At 39.2% G+C, this 16223-nt stretch overlaps 1 long non-coding RNA gene and 1 pseudogene across 2 annotated transcripts; both read left to right on the top strand.

The window, feature by feature from the left end:
* The first annotated feature begins 4832 nt into the window (after positions 1 to 4832).
* Positions 4833 to 5371, top strand: LOC143568469 (uncharacterized). The gene is made up of 3 exons (XR_013141579.1): positions 4833 to 4985; positions 5062 to 5184; positions 5225 to 5371. It is a non-coding gene; the product is annotated as an uncharacterized LOC143568469 (long non-coding RNA).
* A 7918-nt stretch (positions 5372 to 13289) lies between these two features.
* LOC143568479 (putative GTP-binding protein OBGM, mitochondrial) lies at positions 13290 to 15592 on the top strand (annotated as a pseudogene). The gene is made up of 5 exons (XR_013141581.1): positions 13290 to 13429; positions 13514 to 13617; positions 13731 to 13813; positions 13912 to 13974; positions 14062 to 15592. The product of XR_013141581.1 is annotated as a putative GTP-binding protein OBGM, mitochondrial (transcript).
* The last annotated feature ends 631 nt before the right edge of the window (positions 15593 to 16223 follow it).

Raw genomic sequence — 16223 nt, forward strand, 5'->3', positions numbered from 1 at the left:
CATCAGATTTGCTTCATTTTTAAATTAAGGCTTCTCATGTATTTGACCCGAATTCACAGGTATGGATCTTACCAAACCCAGATATTCCTTAAACGGGTTATAACATCTTATTAAATTAAAAATTATTTTCATCAAATTATTGATGTGAAAATCTTATAAAATAGGATATACTAAAAATTATCATATGATTTTTTTTAAATATTATTTATAATTAAGAAACAATTTTATAGTAAAAAAAAAATAAGAGAGTCTTGTGAAACCTTTTTATCAACAAACTTTCAAACCCAAATAACTTTTAAACCGGATTATAACATCTTAGTTATTTATGAAACATTTTTATTATCAAACTTTAAGTATATTATAAATTTCATTACAATAAATAAAATTAAACCCAATAAAGTATATAAATATTAAAAACGAGTATTATAAAACAGCCCCCGTAATACGGGGGATAAAAACTAGTATTCTAATATGATATAATTCAACAAAGCATAATATGGTATGAAATAGCACAATATCGCAAAATGATTTTAGCGGGTCAGTTGGTACATAGTTGGATACTCGAGTTGGGCTGGGTTGACCCACCTATACTTTTTCATCCATCAATTACTTATTTATTTTATAACTAACTTCAATATACAGAAACTACATAATTAAAAAAGAGTAACTAGTTTAGGAGGTCTGCAAATAGTAAATATACACTTTGAGCAACTTTTGGCCCGCTCAAACCAGTTACCTCTGTAAGTTATTTTCTTCTATTTTACCGATTTGAACCGTACAAATTAAAACATTGCCCAAATTAACCCTTTGATGTTTTCCTAATTAAACGGGTCAATATAACAATAAAATTTCAATTTTCTCGGAAACCGCTTCATAATTTATTTGTTATATTATTTGCTTCTTTGTATATATTGCTACCATTGGAAAAAATATGTTTAGACGCAACAGGTCTACTCAATACAACATCATGAACTGCCCAATTTGACATATTCACCAACAATGATCAAATATGAACCTTTAGAATCTGCAGCGTTAAAGTTCCCTTCCTTATTTGCCTAAGAAGTTAATAAGGGTGTGTTAAGGATTTCATGGCTGAAAGGTGGCAATGAGTGGAACTGGAACTGGACCCAAGTATGGTGGCAGCCGTCATCCGAACCGGTTCTATGAAGCAACCTATCCCAAGGGTGTATCGAAAGATGGACCCAAGTATGATGACGATGCGATGCACCACGATGAAGATGAATATTTGTGGGTGCAACGAGCTATTAATGGAGTCACAGATCAAGAAGATGAAGAAGAGAAGACAATGGTTGTCTGTGGCGTAGAGGCTGATGGCGGAGTGGAGTTGCATAGTCGTGTGGTTACTGGTGTTGTGGAATCGATTTTGGAAGATCCAATCAATTTTTCGTATAGCATGGAAGACGTGCATGTTGATTCCCATAATAATATGTGATATAAATGATATTCAAATGTTTGAATTTGAGTTAGATGAAGGTGATGAGGTATTGCCGACAATCATGGGAAAATTACTAGGTGATTTGCAAAACATGGAATTTCATGCGACTTTGAGTTTTGAGGAGAAGTTTCGAGTTGCCAAAGATAAGGATAATCTTCAAGGTAATTATATTAATGTTACACATGGTTTACCATTTATTTCATAAAGCCCAATTGAAGGGTCAAGTCCACAAAACAAGGACACATCCAAAAATACAGATGACATGGTTGTCATGAATGAGGAAGAAGGTAAAATAATAGATGTGGATGAGGACACTTTAATTGAAAATGGTGATCACTTGCATGGGGGGATATACACATGAGTATGAAGGTTTTACATTGGATAATTCATGTGGCTATAGAAATTTAAATTGCAGCAAAGAATCAAAAACAAATTTTCAACCGGTGAGATGCTATCCATTCGATCCAGGTGGTATGTGTATAGGGGAGGACGAGACGACCCGTAAAGTTGAATTAGTTCGGTGTGGTGTGATAATAATAATAAATAAGAATTGGGTTAATGTTCCTTTCGCTCCAGGTGGCTTTGGACTGAAGGCAAAAACTCAGAGGACGAGTTTCTTTTCAAGAGGGGGTATGATACGGGAGCATCTTAATTAATATTTATATTTATTTATCTTCTATTATTTGTTTAAATTTCAAATTCCAAGTTTATCTAGTTTAGTATAAATAGGGCTATTATGTATCTTGTTTAATCAGCTGATTTATGTTTTAAAGAAGAAAACGAGAAGCTTGCCAGCCGAATAATTCGGTTTGGGTTATTTGACAATAATTAGTTGTCCTTAGAGCCATTTAATGATACCGGATCCACGGCTTTACTCAAATGGCTCAAGAACAATTGATCATAATCAAAGTAACCCGAACCGAAAGCTTCGGTTGACAAACTTCACGCTTACATTTATCTTTTATTAAACATAAACCAACTAAATAAAACAAAAGACCTAAGATAGAAGCAAAAGGACGGATTTTAGTGAATTTACTCTTTCTTTGGATAAAAATTAGAAGCAAAAAGACGGATTTTGATTAGGATTCGTGTGGAAATTTAATTTTGTGAATACGGCGGTTAGCGGTGATGATGAGCAACACCGGTGGCTGTGGTTGGGCGGCGATGATGGTTCCGGTGACTAGGGACCAACGACTGTGGCAGGGAGGCGGCGGCCGGAGATCCGGTGGCCGGAAAATGGCTGCCGGCAGTGGTTAGGGAATTATGGTGATGATGATGATTCAATTAAAAATAAATATTATTATTCTATATATATATATATATATATATATATATATAATTAGGGTTTAATCTATATTAAACTCAATGGGCTTTGAGCCCAATCACCAATTAAAAACCTAGTCCACCAACCAATCTTGTTAATTAATTGTGTCGGCCCAGTTAACGTTTAAGTGAGCTAAAGGTCCGTTACCCTCGGTGTAACTCATACCGGGTCATATTCGGGTCGGTCCGCGTTGACTTGACCCGAACCAACCATATATTCCAACAGTAGCATAGATCTAGACTTGGGAGCGTGTCAAATATGCTAGACACGATTCAACCCAACTACAATAACCAATTCCAATTTCTTTGTATCAACACTCGCAGAATACTTTAGAAAGTGCAGAGGCTTAGGAAAGAGTGTCAATTGAGCTACAACTCCACTTTGCTCTGTAACACTTAGTTACATTCCTCTTTATGACCACTTGAGCTACAACTCTAATTCGCTCCAAGATTGTGGCCACATGCCAAAGGTGTGCTGTCTTAAGCCTCCACTCAAACTTGGTGCATATCATCGGATATGGTTTGTCGTTACATTTTGGTTAGTTACCCTCTCTCTATGGAATCTAACTATTAATGGCCTTTTTGTCATTATTATTATTAGTTGGTGGAGCAACCTTCTCTCCATGACCTTAGGCACCACTGACTAAACGCCCTAATATTATCATTGCATTGCAAAACATTTATCATTTGCCCCTTAACTTGTTATATAAGAAGAGTTCCATTTCTTGTGTTCCACTATACATTATTATATAACATATATGGTCAACCAAGATAGTTCGAACCATATAAAGAAGACATCTACGTTGTTTAGGGCCATTGACATATACATTGGACCGAGGTCATTCGGACCTAAAGTTTTGTTGTGGACAATAACCACTGAAAGCAAGAGTCATCAAGGACAAGTCTTGGGTCCAAATCAGTGTAGCCTAATGTTATCATTATATTTACGTCAACGCGCCATCGGTCCATCACCCTCTTACATAGGGAAAATGACCCTTCAAGAAGAATGAATCTTTTTCTCCCTTCTCTCACGCTCTCACCAAAGATATGCTCTCCTAGCTTTCTCTTTATAATATCTCTCCACACTCTCTTACCTTATATGCATACATACATATGTATCGTTGATGCTTATGATTTGTAACTTGACCGTTAGAGGTATTGCCAGAGCTTAAGCCTCGGGTCACCTTCTAAGGAGTTTTCTACATGTTGCAACACAAATCTAGACTTGGGAATGTGTTGAGTATGCAAGACACTGTAAAGCCCAACTACAAGACCCGATTCGGATGTTGTTATAGCAACATGTAAAGTAATAAAAGAAAGCATGTCCAAATCCCATATTGTAAGGCACAATGATACTATGCAACCTTTCCTATAGGCTATAACGAAATACTTACAAAGTTTATGTGCCCAAAACTTCAATAAGACTCCAGCTTTATTATTATCGTTTGATTATAGAAATTGTTATTTTACTATTACTATATAAACCTATGCGGTATATTGTGATCTTTAAAAATTAACTGCTGATAACACTTAGCGAGTAAGTTAACTAAGCTACCAAGTTACTTTTCCGATACTTAAGAGCTAAAGTTTCGTTAGCTTTAGGCATGTGCTTTAATACGATTGACTATGATAATTTTACTTGGTATTTACCATTAAGCATAGTCGATCAGCTTCTCACACACCAGTTAAATCTTCTATGATTTAGTACCTATTTTGCTCATATTTATCGTAATAATAGGTCCCGGTTCATTTCACCTTCCATCTTGTATGTATCGTTTTTATCACAACAAAAGTATCGTTTTGATCTACTATATGCAAAATCATGCCTCTATCACAAAGGATAGAGATGTTGCTTTCAGTGAGACCCCCGGTTCAGAATACAAAACACAGAGTAGCATGTAAAACATTATAGAAGACACGAAAAAAGCAAGAAGCTAACATGCAAAGACAGCCTAATGTATCTAGAAGCAAAGCCCCAAAGGGGAGCTAAGACAGAAACTGTACACTCCCCTAAATGTCAAAAGTCAAGGTTAGAGACTTTTAGGGGGAGGGTACAATTTTTATCTTAGCTTGGCCTAAGGATCTTAGTTGCTTATAATTTGTCGGCTAATAATGACCAAAGAAACATCACCATGATAAAGATCCAGAGAAACATAGCAACAACATCTTCAAATCAGTTATTCCAAACATTTAAGTAGCTTATAGTGTTCACCGATCAAGCATATCATGGTACTGTTAAATAAAGCAACCGACGAAAGAAAAAGGTTCAATTCGGGAAACAGAAATTGTTTTTCCAACACAACATGACATGGCTTAAGTCTTAACAAGATTAAGTTATATTATAAAGTCAAGTAAAAAGAACCTTATGCAAATCATCACATCATTTCCTGAAACTTATTCCTGTGGTGTGCCAGTCTCCTGTGTCTTAAGTCTTAACACAGTGAGGAGACGCCGATGTGGACCCCAAATGCTTCTCGGGATGGTCATATGCACAAGCACGACCCAACTTACATAGACCTATTTTTTCATAATTCCAACATACCTTCTTTCCCTGTTTTTTAAAACATAAGGTGAAGAATATCACAAAACTTAAACTTATGTGATACCATATAACCAATATGCTATCATCAAATCATGTAAAAACATTTAAATACTTACAGGTCTTATTGGCAGGCCAACCTCATTGAGAACACATGGTTCTCTCTTTGGAGTAACATTGATAACAATTTCAATCCTCTTTTTGCAGCCTGATGCCTATTTATATCATAAAGCACTTCTAGCATCAGAAATGAAAAAAACGTAGCAACTTACACTTTGCAATGAATTACCAACATATGAAGAATTTGAAATACCATTAACAGAAATCAAAACGTTACTGAAACGATTGGTTCTAGATACAGTCACTGCATAGTTTTGATGCACAATTGGAAGATTGCTTCTCATCACAGGCAGCGTGACTGGCTTGCTTGAACAATTTCTTTGCGTTTGTTCACAGATTCAGGATAGAGAATCATGACAGGATCAGGATGGTTATACCTACAGGATACACAAACCGGTGCGAATGTAGAAATCACAATTCATCTTACCCTGGTCAAGAAGATAATTTAATTTACTACAGACAATAATGGTTTAAACATATTACTGATTGACATGGTAGAAAAGATGAGAAGTAAATTACCAATCTTTTAGGTAACCCAAGAATGTTATAGGTAATTCCGCCTCGGTGTTGGTGTGCTTAAACTTACATGCCTCTCCATACTTGCAAAGACCAGCAGGGTAAAACTGCAGCATGTATGAAAACATAAGCAACATGTAAATACATATAATGAAGTTAGCTTTATTTCAATAGTTCATCCTTTAACTTCATTTCAAAGTTTATTGTTATGATATTGATGTCATGTTGAAAATCAGTTTTATGAAAGCCCTTATTGTTTTAATAAATGTACATATATTTTTTTTATGAACAGATGAATCTATAAAAGACTGTGTTGTAAAAATCATTTCTAGGTACCGATTAGTTGGAAATAGAAGGCTAGCCGATGCGATTTCAGCAAATATAACCGCTAGTCGGTCAAAACAGACCTAATCGGTCCAAATCACCCAAAATCAGCCCACCATCCGGGCATCCGGCAGGGGCGGATCTACGGTATAACCACCCGAGTTTCGAAATAATAGTGTAAAGGAATATAGAAAATAACAGAGTGAACCACAAGGGACCATGCTATTCACAAATTAGATGATTGGTGTAGTGGTAAAGGTCTGCTTTGTGAAACTAAAGGTCGCGGGTCCAAATCTACGGATTCCGGTTTTTGTCTTTTTTTTTTCTTCTAAACAGTCTTTTAAAAATTATAAAACTTATCATTCATTAGGGTTTTATTTTTGTTTTACCTCTCCAGTCACAAACACAAACAAGCGTCGGCTTGTTTCTGCCTCACCACCCTTCCGCCCTTCGGAGTCCGGCCAGTCAGCCACCGCCGCCCGCCAGCCCGTCGGCCACCTCCCACCTGAGTCCCGACTAACCCTAACTGTTTCTTCTCTGGTTCTTCGTCAAACCTCCGGTAAGTTTATGTTAATTTGTTAATTGTTCTTCAATTCATATTGTTAATTGTTAGGTTATTCACTTATTTGTTAAATTTTAGTTTATAGTTATTATTAACTAATTAAACATAAATTTTTGTTTATAATTAACAAATTAAACATATTCTATGTGTGCACAATTTGTAATTTGTTAGTTTGTTAGTTTTTATTTGTTAGCTTGCTAGTTTTTTAATTTGTTAGTTTGTAATTGTTGATTTGTAAGACTCGTAGGGAACAATTATGAATATTTTTTTTAATTTGTAAAAACCATTGTTATATTAGGTGTTTTTTAATTTCCAATGACGGTGTCTTTTTATTTTATCGTATTTTTATTATGTATCGAAACAACCCGAACCGTCGAATCGACCCGAACTTTTTTATATCCAACTCCGGGAAATTAAAGCTTCTAAAAGCTGTGCACCACCTGAAAAAAAATCCTGGATCCACCACTGCCATAAGTTACAATCCATATTCAACTATAAGAAATAAATCTAATTATTTATAAACCCCAAAAACTAATTAATAGAATATAAACAAGTTGGGCTCGAAGTCCCGGTATGATTCCTTGTAAGTCAAAATGAGTTAAGCTCGAATTCGGCTCGTTTACAACCTTACTGAAGCCTCATGATAGAAGCCCACAAAATGGTTAGGAACTGATCCGAATTAGCATGTTGTAGTCGGTTTGTAAACCTATAATACTACCACTGACTTGAAATCGGTGAGACAAAACCGACCCCCGTTTCAAACCCATGAACCAATTTTTACTATTGGCAAACATATTATATCGGGGGGGGGGGGGGGGTTGTCAACCGACCCCTGTGAAAAAAAAATTAGTGGTATATATGTGTTAAATTCCTAACCGAACCCTGTAAATTTTTTATACCGATCCCTACGAAAATTTAAGAACGACCCCAATGGAATTTCAAGAACGTCTCCCATGAAATTTCGAGACCGAGCCTCATAGAAATAAATTTACATATTTACAATTATAATTATATATAACTAATATATCCAATCAAACTTAAGTTTAATAGAAACATTTTTAATACCAATTTAAGTCCAAATGCCCAATCAATTTATACTTGATTTTTAAGCCCAGGTCCCCAACTCTCAACCTGATCTACAATTAAACTAATTATGAAAAAGGTTATGATGGCGCATGTAATATGTCGGGTGAGCAATGGGTTAAGAGATCTTAAAAATATATATTCAAAAGAGGAACTCGACATGTAACCGACGTATTTTACGTCCATTGGTGTATTATATGTGGGCTTGCAAGCAAATGCCCCAAAGCCTACTACCATACGTCGACGTATATGGGGCTGAGCCAAGTTGGGCTGGGAATGCTCTTAGGGGGTGTTTGAGATTCCTTTTTGAAGCCTCCTTTTACTTTTAGCAAAGGTTGTGACTTTTGGAACTTTTGAAACATTCACTCCCAAAATCTTGTTTTTCTCACTTAACTTTTCACTACCAAACACCTTATAACTTTTTCCAAAGGTAAAAAAAATGCAAAATTTGGTTTCAAAAGGAATCACAGACACTGCCTTAGATTTAAAAACTGAAGAACATAGAGAACAGCTCTAAGTATATTGTATTTTAATTATTTATTTCTAATGAAGTTTCACGTATTTTTTATAGTTATATGATATCTTGTTTGATTATCTTTTTTTCTATATAACCCGACTCGATTGTACCCAACTCAAACAGTCGTACCAAACCAACAAATTTATATAACGAAAAATTTCTGACCCCAATTTCTGACCCCGGGAAAAAATTTCTTGATACGTCACATATCCTTACTCTCATATAAACCAGTTCCAACAAAAACCGGTTTTAATCAAAATTGACCCAATCTGAAATCGGTTTGGGCCAATTTTCTCTGGTTGCAATTTGCGAAGTAATAACTTGGGCGCTTCACTTGTGCAAATAACCCAGCCGCTCAACCGCACCGTCGCTGCAGACTGGTCTCCTTTGCTCTCACTAGTCACTGCTCCTTGTAGGTGTTTTTTTTTGCTTATTGTATGATTCATTTTATTTATTTAATCAATTCGAAATGATTATTGAAAGTAGTTTGCTTTTTGAAAGAGACTGTTTTATTCTAGTTATCCGATTCATACTGAACCAGGGTGCCCTCCACCTGTTCGACAATTTGTCTGATTGAAATTGTATATATGTGGTTATATGCTTTTTTTACCCTTTGCGTATTCTGCAAACTTGTTATTGTTACCTGAAGAAACACTAAGTGAACCCTGGACAGATTATAGATAATCTGGGGGTTAAGTAATGTTTCCCACGGATGAGATCTAGCTGAGAAGGTTGTTCTTCTGGAGACCTGCAAAATAAACACCGTAAGCTCGTCACTGAGAAGGGGGGGTTCCTCCTTGTGACCACCCTCCGGCGTGAGAATCAGACTAGATTGCTCTGAATATAAGTGTATATTAAGAGATTGCTAGATAACTGGATAACAGATGATCTTACCATTCCAAGATGTTGGAGTATTTATAGCCGAAGGTAGGTTTCCTAGAAGGTACAGCCGGCTCAATAGTATTCATGTTCTACCAACAGTGGACTATGTACAGGCCATACTGGTTGGTGGGTAGGTTACGGCCAACAGTGACAAAGTCGGCTGCACTATTCCACCAACTGTAGATTATGCACGTCCCACCTACTGTGGATTGTACGCAGGCCATGCTGGTTGGTGAATAGGTTACGGCCAACAGTAACACTATTCCACCAACTGTAGGCTGCGCATGTCCCACAGTAAGGGTTGGTGAGTAGGCAGCGGCTAATAGTGACAAACAGTACTAGAGGGTGCTCCTCCTTGCACTGTTGTCGGTGAGCTGTCACCCTGTGATTGGCTCATGGGCTGTTCTGGTCAGATCGTCTGTCCTATCCATACCTTGGTAGGTATAGTACAAAAGATCTTTCAGAATCATACAGACTGGCTCATTTAGGCGGGATTGTTCCCGCCTTGCTCATTCCTTCATGTGACTACTGAAGTATCTAGTGTCTTGTGCGTGTAGCCCTGCTGTCTGCGGGTAGCCTTCCCTGATGGCTTGTATCCGCAACTGCGGGAACAGGCGGGGTACTTCACCATTGGGAGGCTTTCCCTGCGTGTACAGCTTGCGTACTGCGCGTAAGATTCTATGAGCATGGTGGGTCCTGCGGGAGCAGATGGCCTTTGCGCAGACGTCCCTGTTCAAGGTGAGTCTTGCGGGACCAACTGGTCTCTGCTGGGACCTACCTCTTCAAGTCCCCCCAGTACAATGTTCTTCTCATGAATGTTTAATAAAGTGAGGTGAACTTTTGGACTTTAAGCAAGGGGTTTTGAAAAGGGTTTTTAGTTTTAAGGTTCTCCGTGGGGATTCTTCCCGCGGGTTTCCTAATGTCACTTGCAAAAATTCCCGATTTTTTTTGCTTGATCTTTGGGTATGATGCGGGTAGGTATGTAACCTTCTCGCAAGTCAGGAGCGTTGAGTCTCACTTGTGTGGATTCTCCTTGAGGTTTTAGTGATTTTGAACATAGTGATCAATTATGTTTAAACCACCAATTCCATCCTGGAGCCTCAAACAATGTAGTTCTCGACGTTCCCGCTATGCGGGGATGTTATTTCCGTTTCCGCAAGCATTGCCCAGAAGATCCTTCTTGGTTTCAATTCCCTGCGGAGCGCTAGGTATGTGAAGGGTTTTGCCTTAACACTGTACCCGCGCTCGTCTTACGGTTACTTTACTTTCAAGGTACCCCTGGCGTCAATTCCCTGCGGGTGCTAGGTATGTGAAGGGTTTTGCCTTAACACTGTACCCGCACCCGTCTTATAGTTACTTTGTTGCCGGGGTATTCTTGGCTTCAATTCCCTGCGGGTGCTAGGTATGTGAAGGGTTTTGCCTTAACACTGTACCCGCATCCGTCTTATGGTTACTTGGTTGCCAAGGTAAGGGGTATTTTCCCGCTTACTTTTGAATCTTTTTGAATTTTGAATTTTGAAATTCGAAAGGTTGGTAAGGATAAGGACAGTCCAAACATCTGAAACGTCGTGCGACGGTTTCTTCTGACTGTGTCAGGACGTGCAGGAAGTTATGGTGACGTGACAGTACATGGTCATTCCAGACGCTTTTTTAGGCGCGTGGGCGCGATTTTTCGGGCGCGTGGCCGCGAAATTTCTGGCACGCGTACTTTTTACAGCTGTTGCCAGCTTGCTTTTTGCCACGCGTCATAGTTTCATTGCACCCTCGATTTCTCTCTCCTCCGCATTAAATTCACCGCATTAATTGCGATTAGTATATAAAGGGGGAGAGGGTCCTTTTTAATTCACACCTTCACCCTTCTCTTCTTCTTCTTAGCGATTTCCGGCAAATACTCCCCTTTTCAGGCAAGCATTTTCCCGAAATCGCTTTCTGCAAGATGTCTTCACATGATATCGAGTCTACCACCGATGACAGGAGTACTGCTGGTGAGTGCCAGTGTGCTCTACCCGGCGATCAGTACCGGTATGTTGTTAGGAAGTTCATGCTCGATCCTTTTGAGCCTGAGTTTCCTGAACCCCATCAGACCGTGTACGATGCCCCCCGAGGCAAGATCGGGGTTTATGCAGCATTCTTTGTCTATGGGAATCTTAGGTTCCCATTGACAAAGTTTGTTTACCGTGTCCTTGAGAGGCACGGTGTTCATCTGACCGAGTTGCACCCCATGGCGATCGCCAAGATTCGCCATTTCGAGTGGGTGTGCCGGATTCTGGGCATTGAGCCCTATGTGGACCGCCTGATGACCTTCTATACTTGGAGGTGCATCCAGGGGTGGTACACCCTGACAACCCGGATCAAGGGTTTGAAGATTTGCGCGACCGAGCGCAGTCTCCGATTGTGGAAGCGGGAGTTCTTCTACATTTCTGCCCGCGCCATCCCCATTGCCATGAAGTTTAAAAATGGCCAAGCAATTCCGAGCCACCACGCCACCAACTACCAGGAGGCGGAATGGTTTGCAAAGATATCCCGGGTCCAATCTCCGGTTTACCGGTTTGCGGAGTCCGGGATGGTGATGCTGGGGATGAGCCGGGTATGGAAGGAGGCGTCTCAGGTTCCCATCCTTCTCGAATACGGTTTGAACTCTACTCCTTATGGTATGTCTTGTCTTTCTTGCTGATATGAGTTTGTCTTCTAACTGTTTCTTTTCTTTCAGAGGGGAACAATTTGGAGTCGCTCCTGTACCCGCGGGAAGAAACACTAAGTGAATGAAGAAACAATTTGGAGTCGCTCCCACGGATGGCGCCAATGAAGAAACACTAAGTGAACCCTGGACAGATTATAGATAATCTGGGGGTTAAGTAATGTTTCCCACGGATGAGATCTAGCTGAGAAGGTTGTTCTTCTGGAGACCTGCAAAATAAACACCGTAAGCTCGTCACCGAGAAGGGGGGGGGTTCCTCCTTGTGACCACCCTCCGGCGTGAGAATCAGACTAGATTGCTCTGAATATAAGTGTATATTAAGAGATTGCTAGATAACTGGATAACAGATGATCTTACCATTCCAAGATGTTGGAGTATTTATAGCCGAAGGTAGGTTTCCTAGAAGGTACAGCCGGCTGAATAGTATTCCTGTTCTACCAACAGTGGACTATGTACAGGCCATACTGGTTGGTGGGTAGGTTACGGCCAACAGTGACAAAGTCGGCTGCACTATTCCACCAACTGTAGATTATGCACGTCCCACCTACTGTGGATTGTACGCAGGCCATGCTGGTTGGTGAATAGGTTACGGCCAACAGTAACACTATTCCACCAACTGTAGGCTGCGCATGTCCCACAGTAAGGGTTGGTGAGTAGGCAGCGGCTAATAGTGACAAACAGTACTAGAGGGTGCTCCTCCTCGCACTGTTGTCGGTGAGCTGTCACCCTGTGATTGGCTCATGGGCTGTTCTGGTCAGATCGTCTGTCCTATCCATACCTTGGTAGGTATAGTACAAAAGATCTTTCAGAATCATACAGACTGGCTCATTTAGGCGGGATTGTTCCCGCCTTGCTCATTCCTTCATGTGACTACTGAAGTATCTAGTGTCTTGTGCGTGTAGCCCTGCTGTCTGCGGGTAGCCTTCCCTGATGGCTTGTATCCGCAACTGCGGGAACAGGCGGGGTACTTCACCATTGGGAGGCTTTCCCTGCGTGTACAGCTTGCGTACTGCGCGTAAGATTCTATGAGCATGGTGGGTCCTGCGGGAGCAGATGGCCTTTGCGCAGACGTCCCTGTTCAAGGTGAGTCTTGCGGGACCAACTGGTCTCTGCTGGGACCTACCTCTTCATTACCTATGATATAATGATTCCAATTTGCTATGGAATAAGTCTTTCTTTTTTAGCTCATTTTACCTTTTAAATCAGTAAATGACCTGAATTCAACATCAAGCACTCATTTTTAGTCCTCTGTATTTTCAGTTACTCGTAATTGAAAGATGTGGTTACGTCGTAAGAACCCTGTTATCTATTTAGAGGCTTTCCAAAGATACTCAAAATCACCATGGATTCTCCAAACTTGTCGATTTTCAGACGCCCCTTTCAAAAAACCGAAGCTTGCACCCCTACAGGTTTAGTTCTATTCCTATTTTCCTTTTAAACAGCTGCAGTAGGTTTTCAGTTGCATTAAAGTAATCCTTTTTCTATTGTTGAAGGAACGTAGAATGATAGACCGGCGTAGGCTGTGTGCTAAAGGTGGAGATGGTGGCAATGGTTGCTTTAGCTTCCGGCCGTAGTTGACGTCATGGGAAAGCTGACGGTGAGTAATTATTTTGTATACTTATATTATTGACTGTTTTTATATTAATATCAGGCAGTTTGTTTGAATTTATGTTTATGAAACCTAAACATTTCTTAATCTGTGGTATATAGGCGGAAATGGAGGAAGAGGCGGTGATGTGATTCTGGAATGTTCCCCGACAATTTGGGATTTGAGCAGCTTGCAACATCATATTGTTTGTTATCTGTTCTCTTCTTTTTTTTTCTTCTTCAATAAAACATGATTTTACACAAATTATCTGTAGTTTGAAGTAATGAATGTGGTATTTTACAGAATGCAAAGAGAGGCGGCCATGGAGCTTCAAAAAATAAGATAGGAAGCCGAGGAGATGACAAGGTTATTTTCCAGTATAAAAAGTGTCCAAAAAAAACATTTTGACATAACTAGTGTTAATATCATTGATCACTGACTTTTTGGTACTAGGTTGTTTTAGTACCTGTTGGTACCGTACTTCATCTCGTTGAGGGTGAGATGCCTTCTATGGTTGGGAAAGGATCCTCTGCGCCTTTGAACCCGTGGGAAATTCCTACAACCCCTGAGAATAATCACAAGGAAATGAACATAGCTAAAGTTTCTTCAAATGCGAGTAAAAAAAGCAACCATGTTCTTAACTTGGAACACTTTGACTTGTCAAATGAAGAAAAAATAAGTTCATGTGAAGCTCAAGTGACTGCCAATGGTGAGTCTGAATCAGACAAAACGGAAGAATCCGAACAAGAAGAAGAAGAGCGTATTGAGTATAATGTTGCTGAGTTGATTGAACCGGGTCAAAGGATAATTGTGGCTCACGGAGGTGAAGGTGACTTAGGTAGCGTCTCTCTCTCAGCATCTAATAAAAAATCTTGTCATAGAAAGGCTGACGGCACCGATGTACAAGAAGACGAAAATGATGACACGTCTTCACTCACAGCTGGTTCTCCTGGTTCAGAGTCGGTTCTCATCTTAGAACTCAAAAGCATAGTCGACGTAGGTCTAGTGGGAATGCCAAACGCGGGTAAAAGTACACTTTTAGGAGCATTATCTAAAGCACAACCGAGAATAGGTCATTACGCTTTCACAACATTAAGGCCTAATTTAGGTAACTTAACTTATGATGATGTATCAGTCACGGTTGCTGATATACCCGGACTTATAAAAGGGGCCCACGAAAACCGTGGGCTCAGGCATGCTTTTCTTCGCCATATAGAACGGACTAGAGTTCTTGCTTATGTCTTGGACTTGGCTGCTGCATTAGATGGTAGAAAAGGGGTCCCACCATGGGAACAATTGAGAAATTTGATTTTGGAGCTTGAGTTTTATAATGAGGGTTTGTCGGGTCGACCTGCATTGATTGTGGCTAATAAAATTGATGAATTTGGGGCCGAAGAGGTGTATGATGAGTTAAGAAGAAGGGTGTGTGGTGTGAACATATTCCCGGTTTGTGCGGTTTTGGAAGAAGGCGTGGGTGAGTTAAAAGATGGTCTTAGGATGCTGGTGAATGGTGAGGATTTTAATAGATTGACATTGGATGACATTCATGTTGATTAGGATGAGATTTTTGTTTATTTCAAAATTAGGGACATTGGTTTGACATTGAAGATGCTGCGACTTGACTTGATTGAATGGCCCTTTTTATTCATTCGATTCTCCCTGGGGATGTCTGCTAACGTGGGGTTTGTTCAACCAAAACTCGTTTTGACACGAATACTTTTTAAAACGACCTGTTATGATCTGAACCCGTTTTAACACGCTTGTTGACTCGACCCAACACATCCGTTTTCCTGGACTCTGGTGTAATTGTTGTTATCTGGCTGTTATTTTCTATGGTATACCCCATTTTTTGTTCATGGAATCAAAGTACTATGCAAACTATAAAATAAACCTATCAATATGATGTAGAAAGTTGACTGTTATATGCTGTTTACTGCAACACAATTACGAACGTATTGTAAAATTATTTAGCATTAGACCTAAGTTGATCAAGTGATGCCATCCACTCGTAGTTCTACCTTTTTTTACCATAGGAATGTTTAATAATGTTAACTAGCTTGCGAGTACACATCGGGTTTTTGAAATAGGTGTCAATTATAAAATTAAGAAAAAGATTGCGTGTTTATGTAGGAGTAGTATCAGTTTAGCAAACTTTTTTTGGAAGGTCTCCTTTGAACTAATAAAAAACAAATTCGTGTCCTCCTTTGAGCAAAGTGAACAATATTGATGATATAAGAACAAATGTCAGTTAAGTAACAGTAAAAAGATGAGAAAATCATTCGAATGCTCTCACACCCGCTACGATGATCGCGACCGTGCTTTCATGCCTAATTTGAAATATAACTGATTTTCTTTTATTTTCACTAAATACGAGCTTATCTAAATTTTCTTAAGTTTTATATAAAGATAGATGGTTTATAACAATATAAAATACAAGTTAACACATGCTCAATGTACTTTACATTCTTCTCCTACTTTATCAACATATTATTCAACATTTAAATATTTGTAAAATTAGGGATGATATTAGTACACTCTCTACAAGAATTTAGGCACCTATTACATGATCGTATAGGTGTCATACGAGGATCGTATGGAATTTCCGTACAAAAGCA

This window comes from Bidens hawaiensis, unplaced genomic scaffold (genome assembly GCF_021521415.1).
Source record: "Bidens hawaiensis isolate Kalapana, Puna unplaced genomic scaffold, B.hawaiensis_p1.1 tig00023994_1, whole genome shotgun sequence".
NCBI classification, from domain to species: Eukaryota; Viridiplantae; Streptophyta; class Magnoliopsida; order Asterales; family Asteraceae; genus Bidens; species Bidens hawaiensis.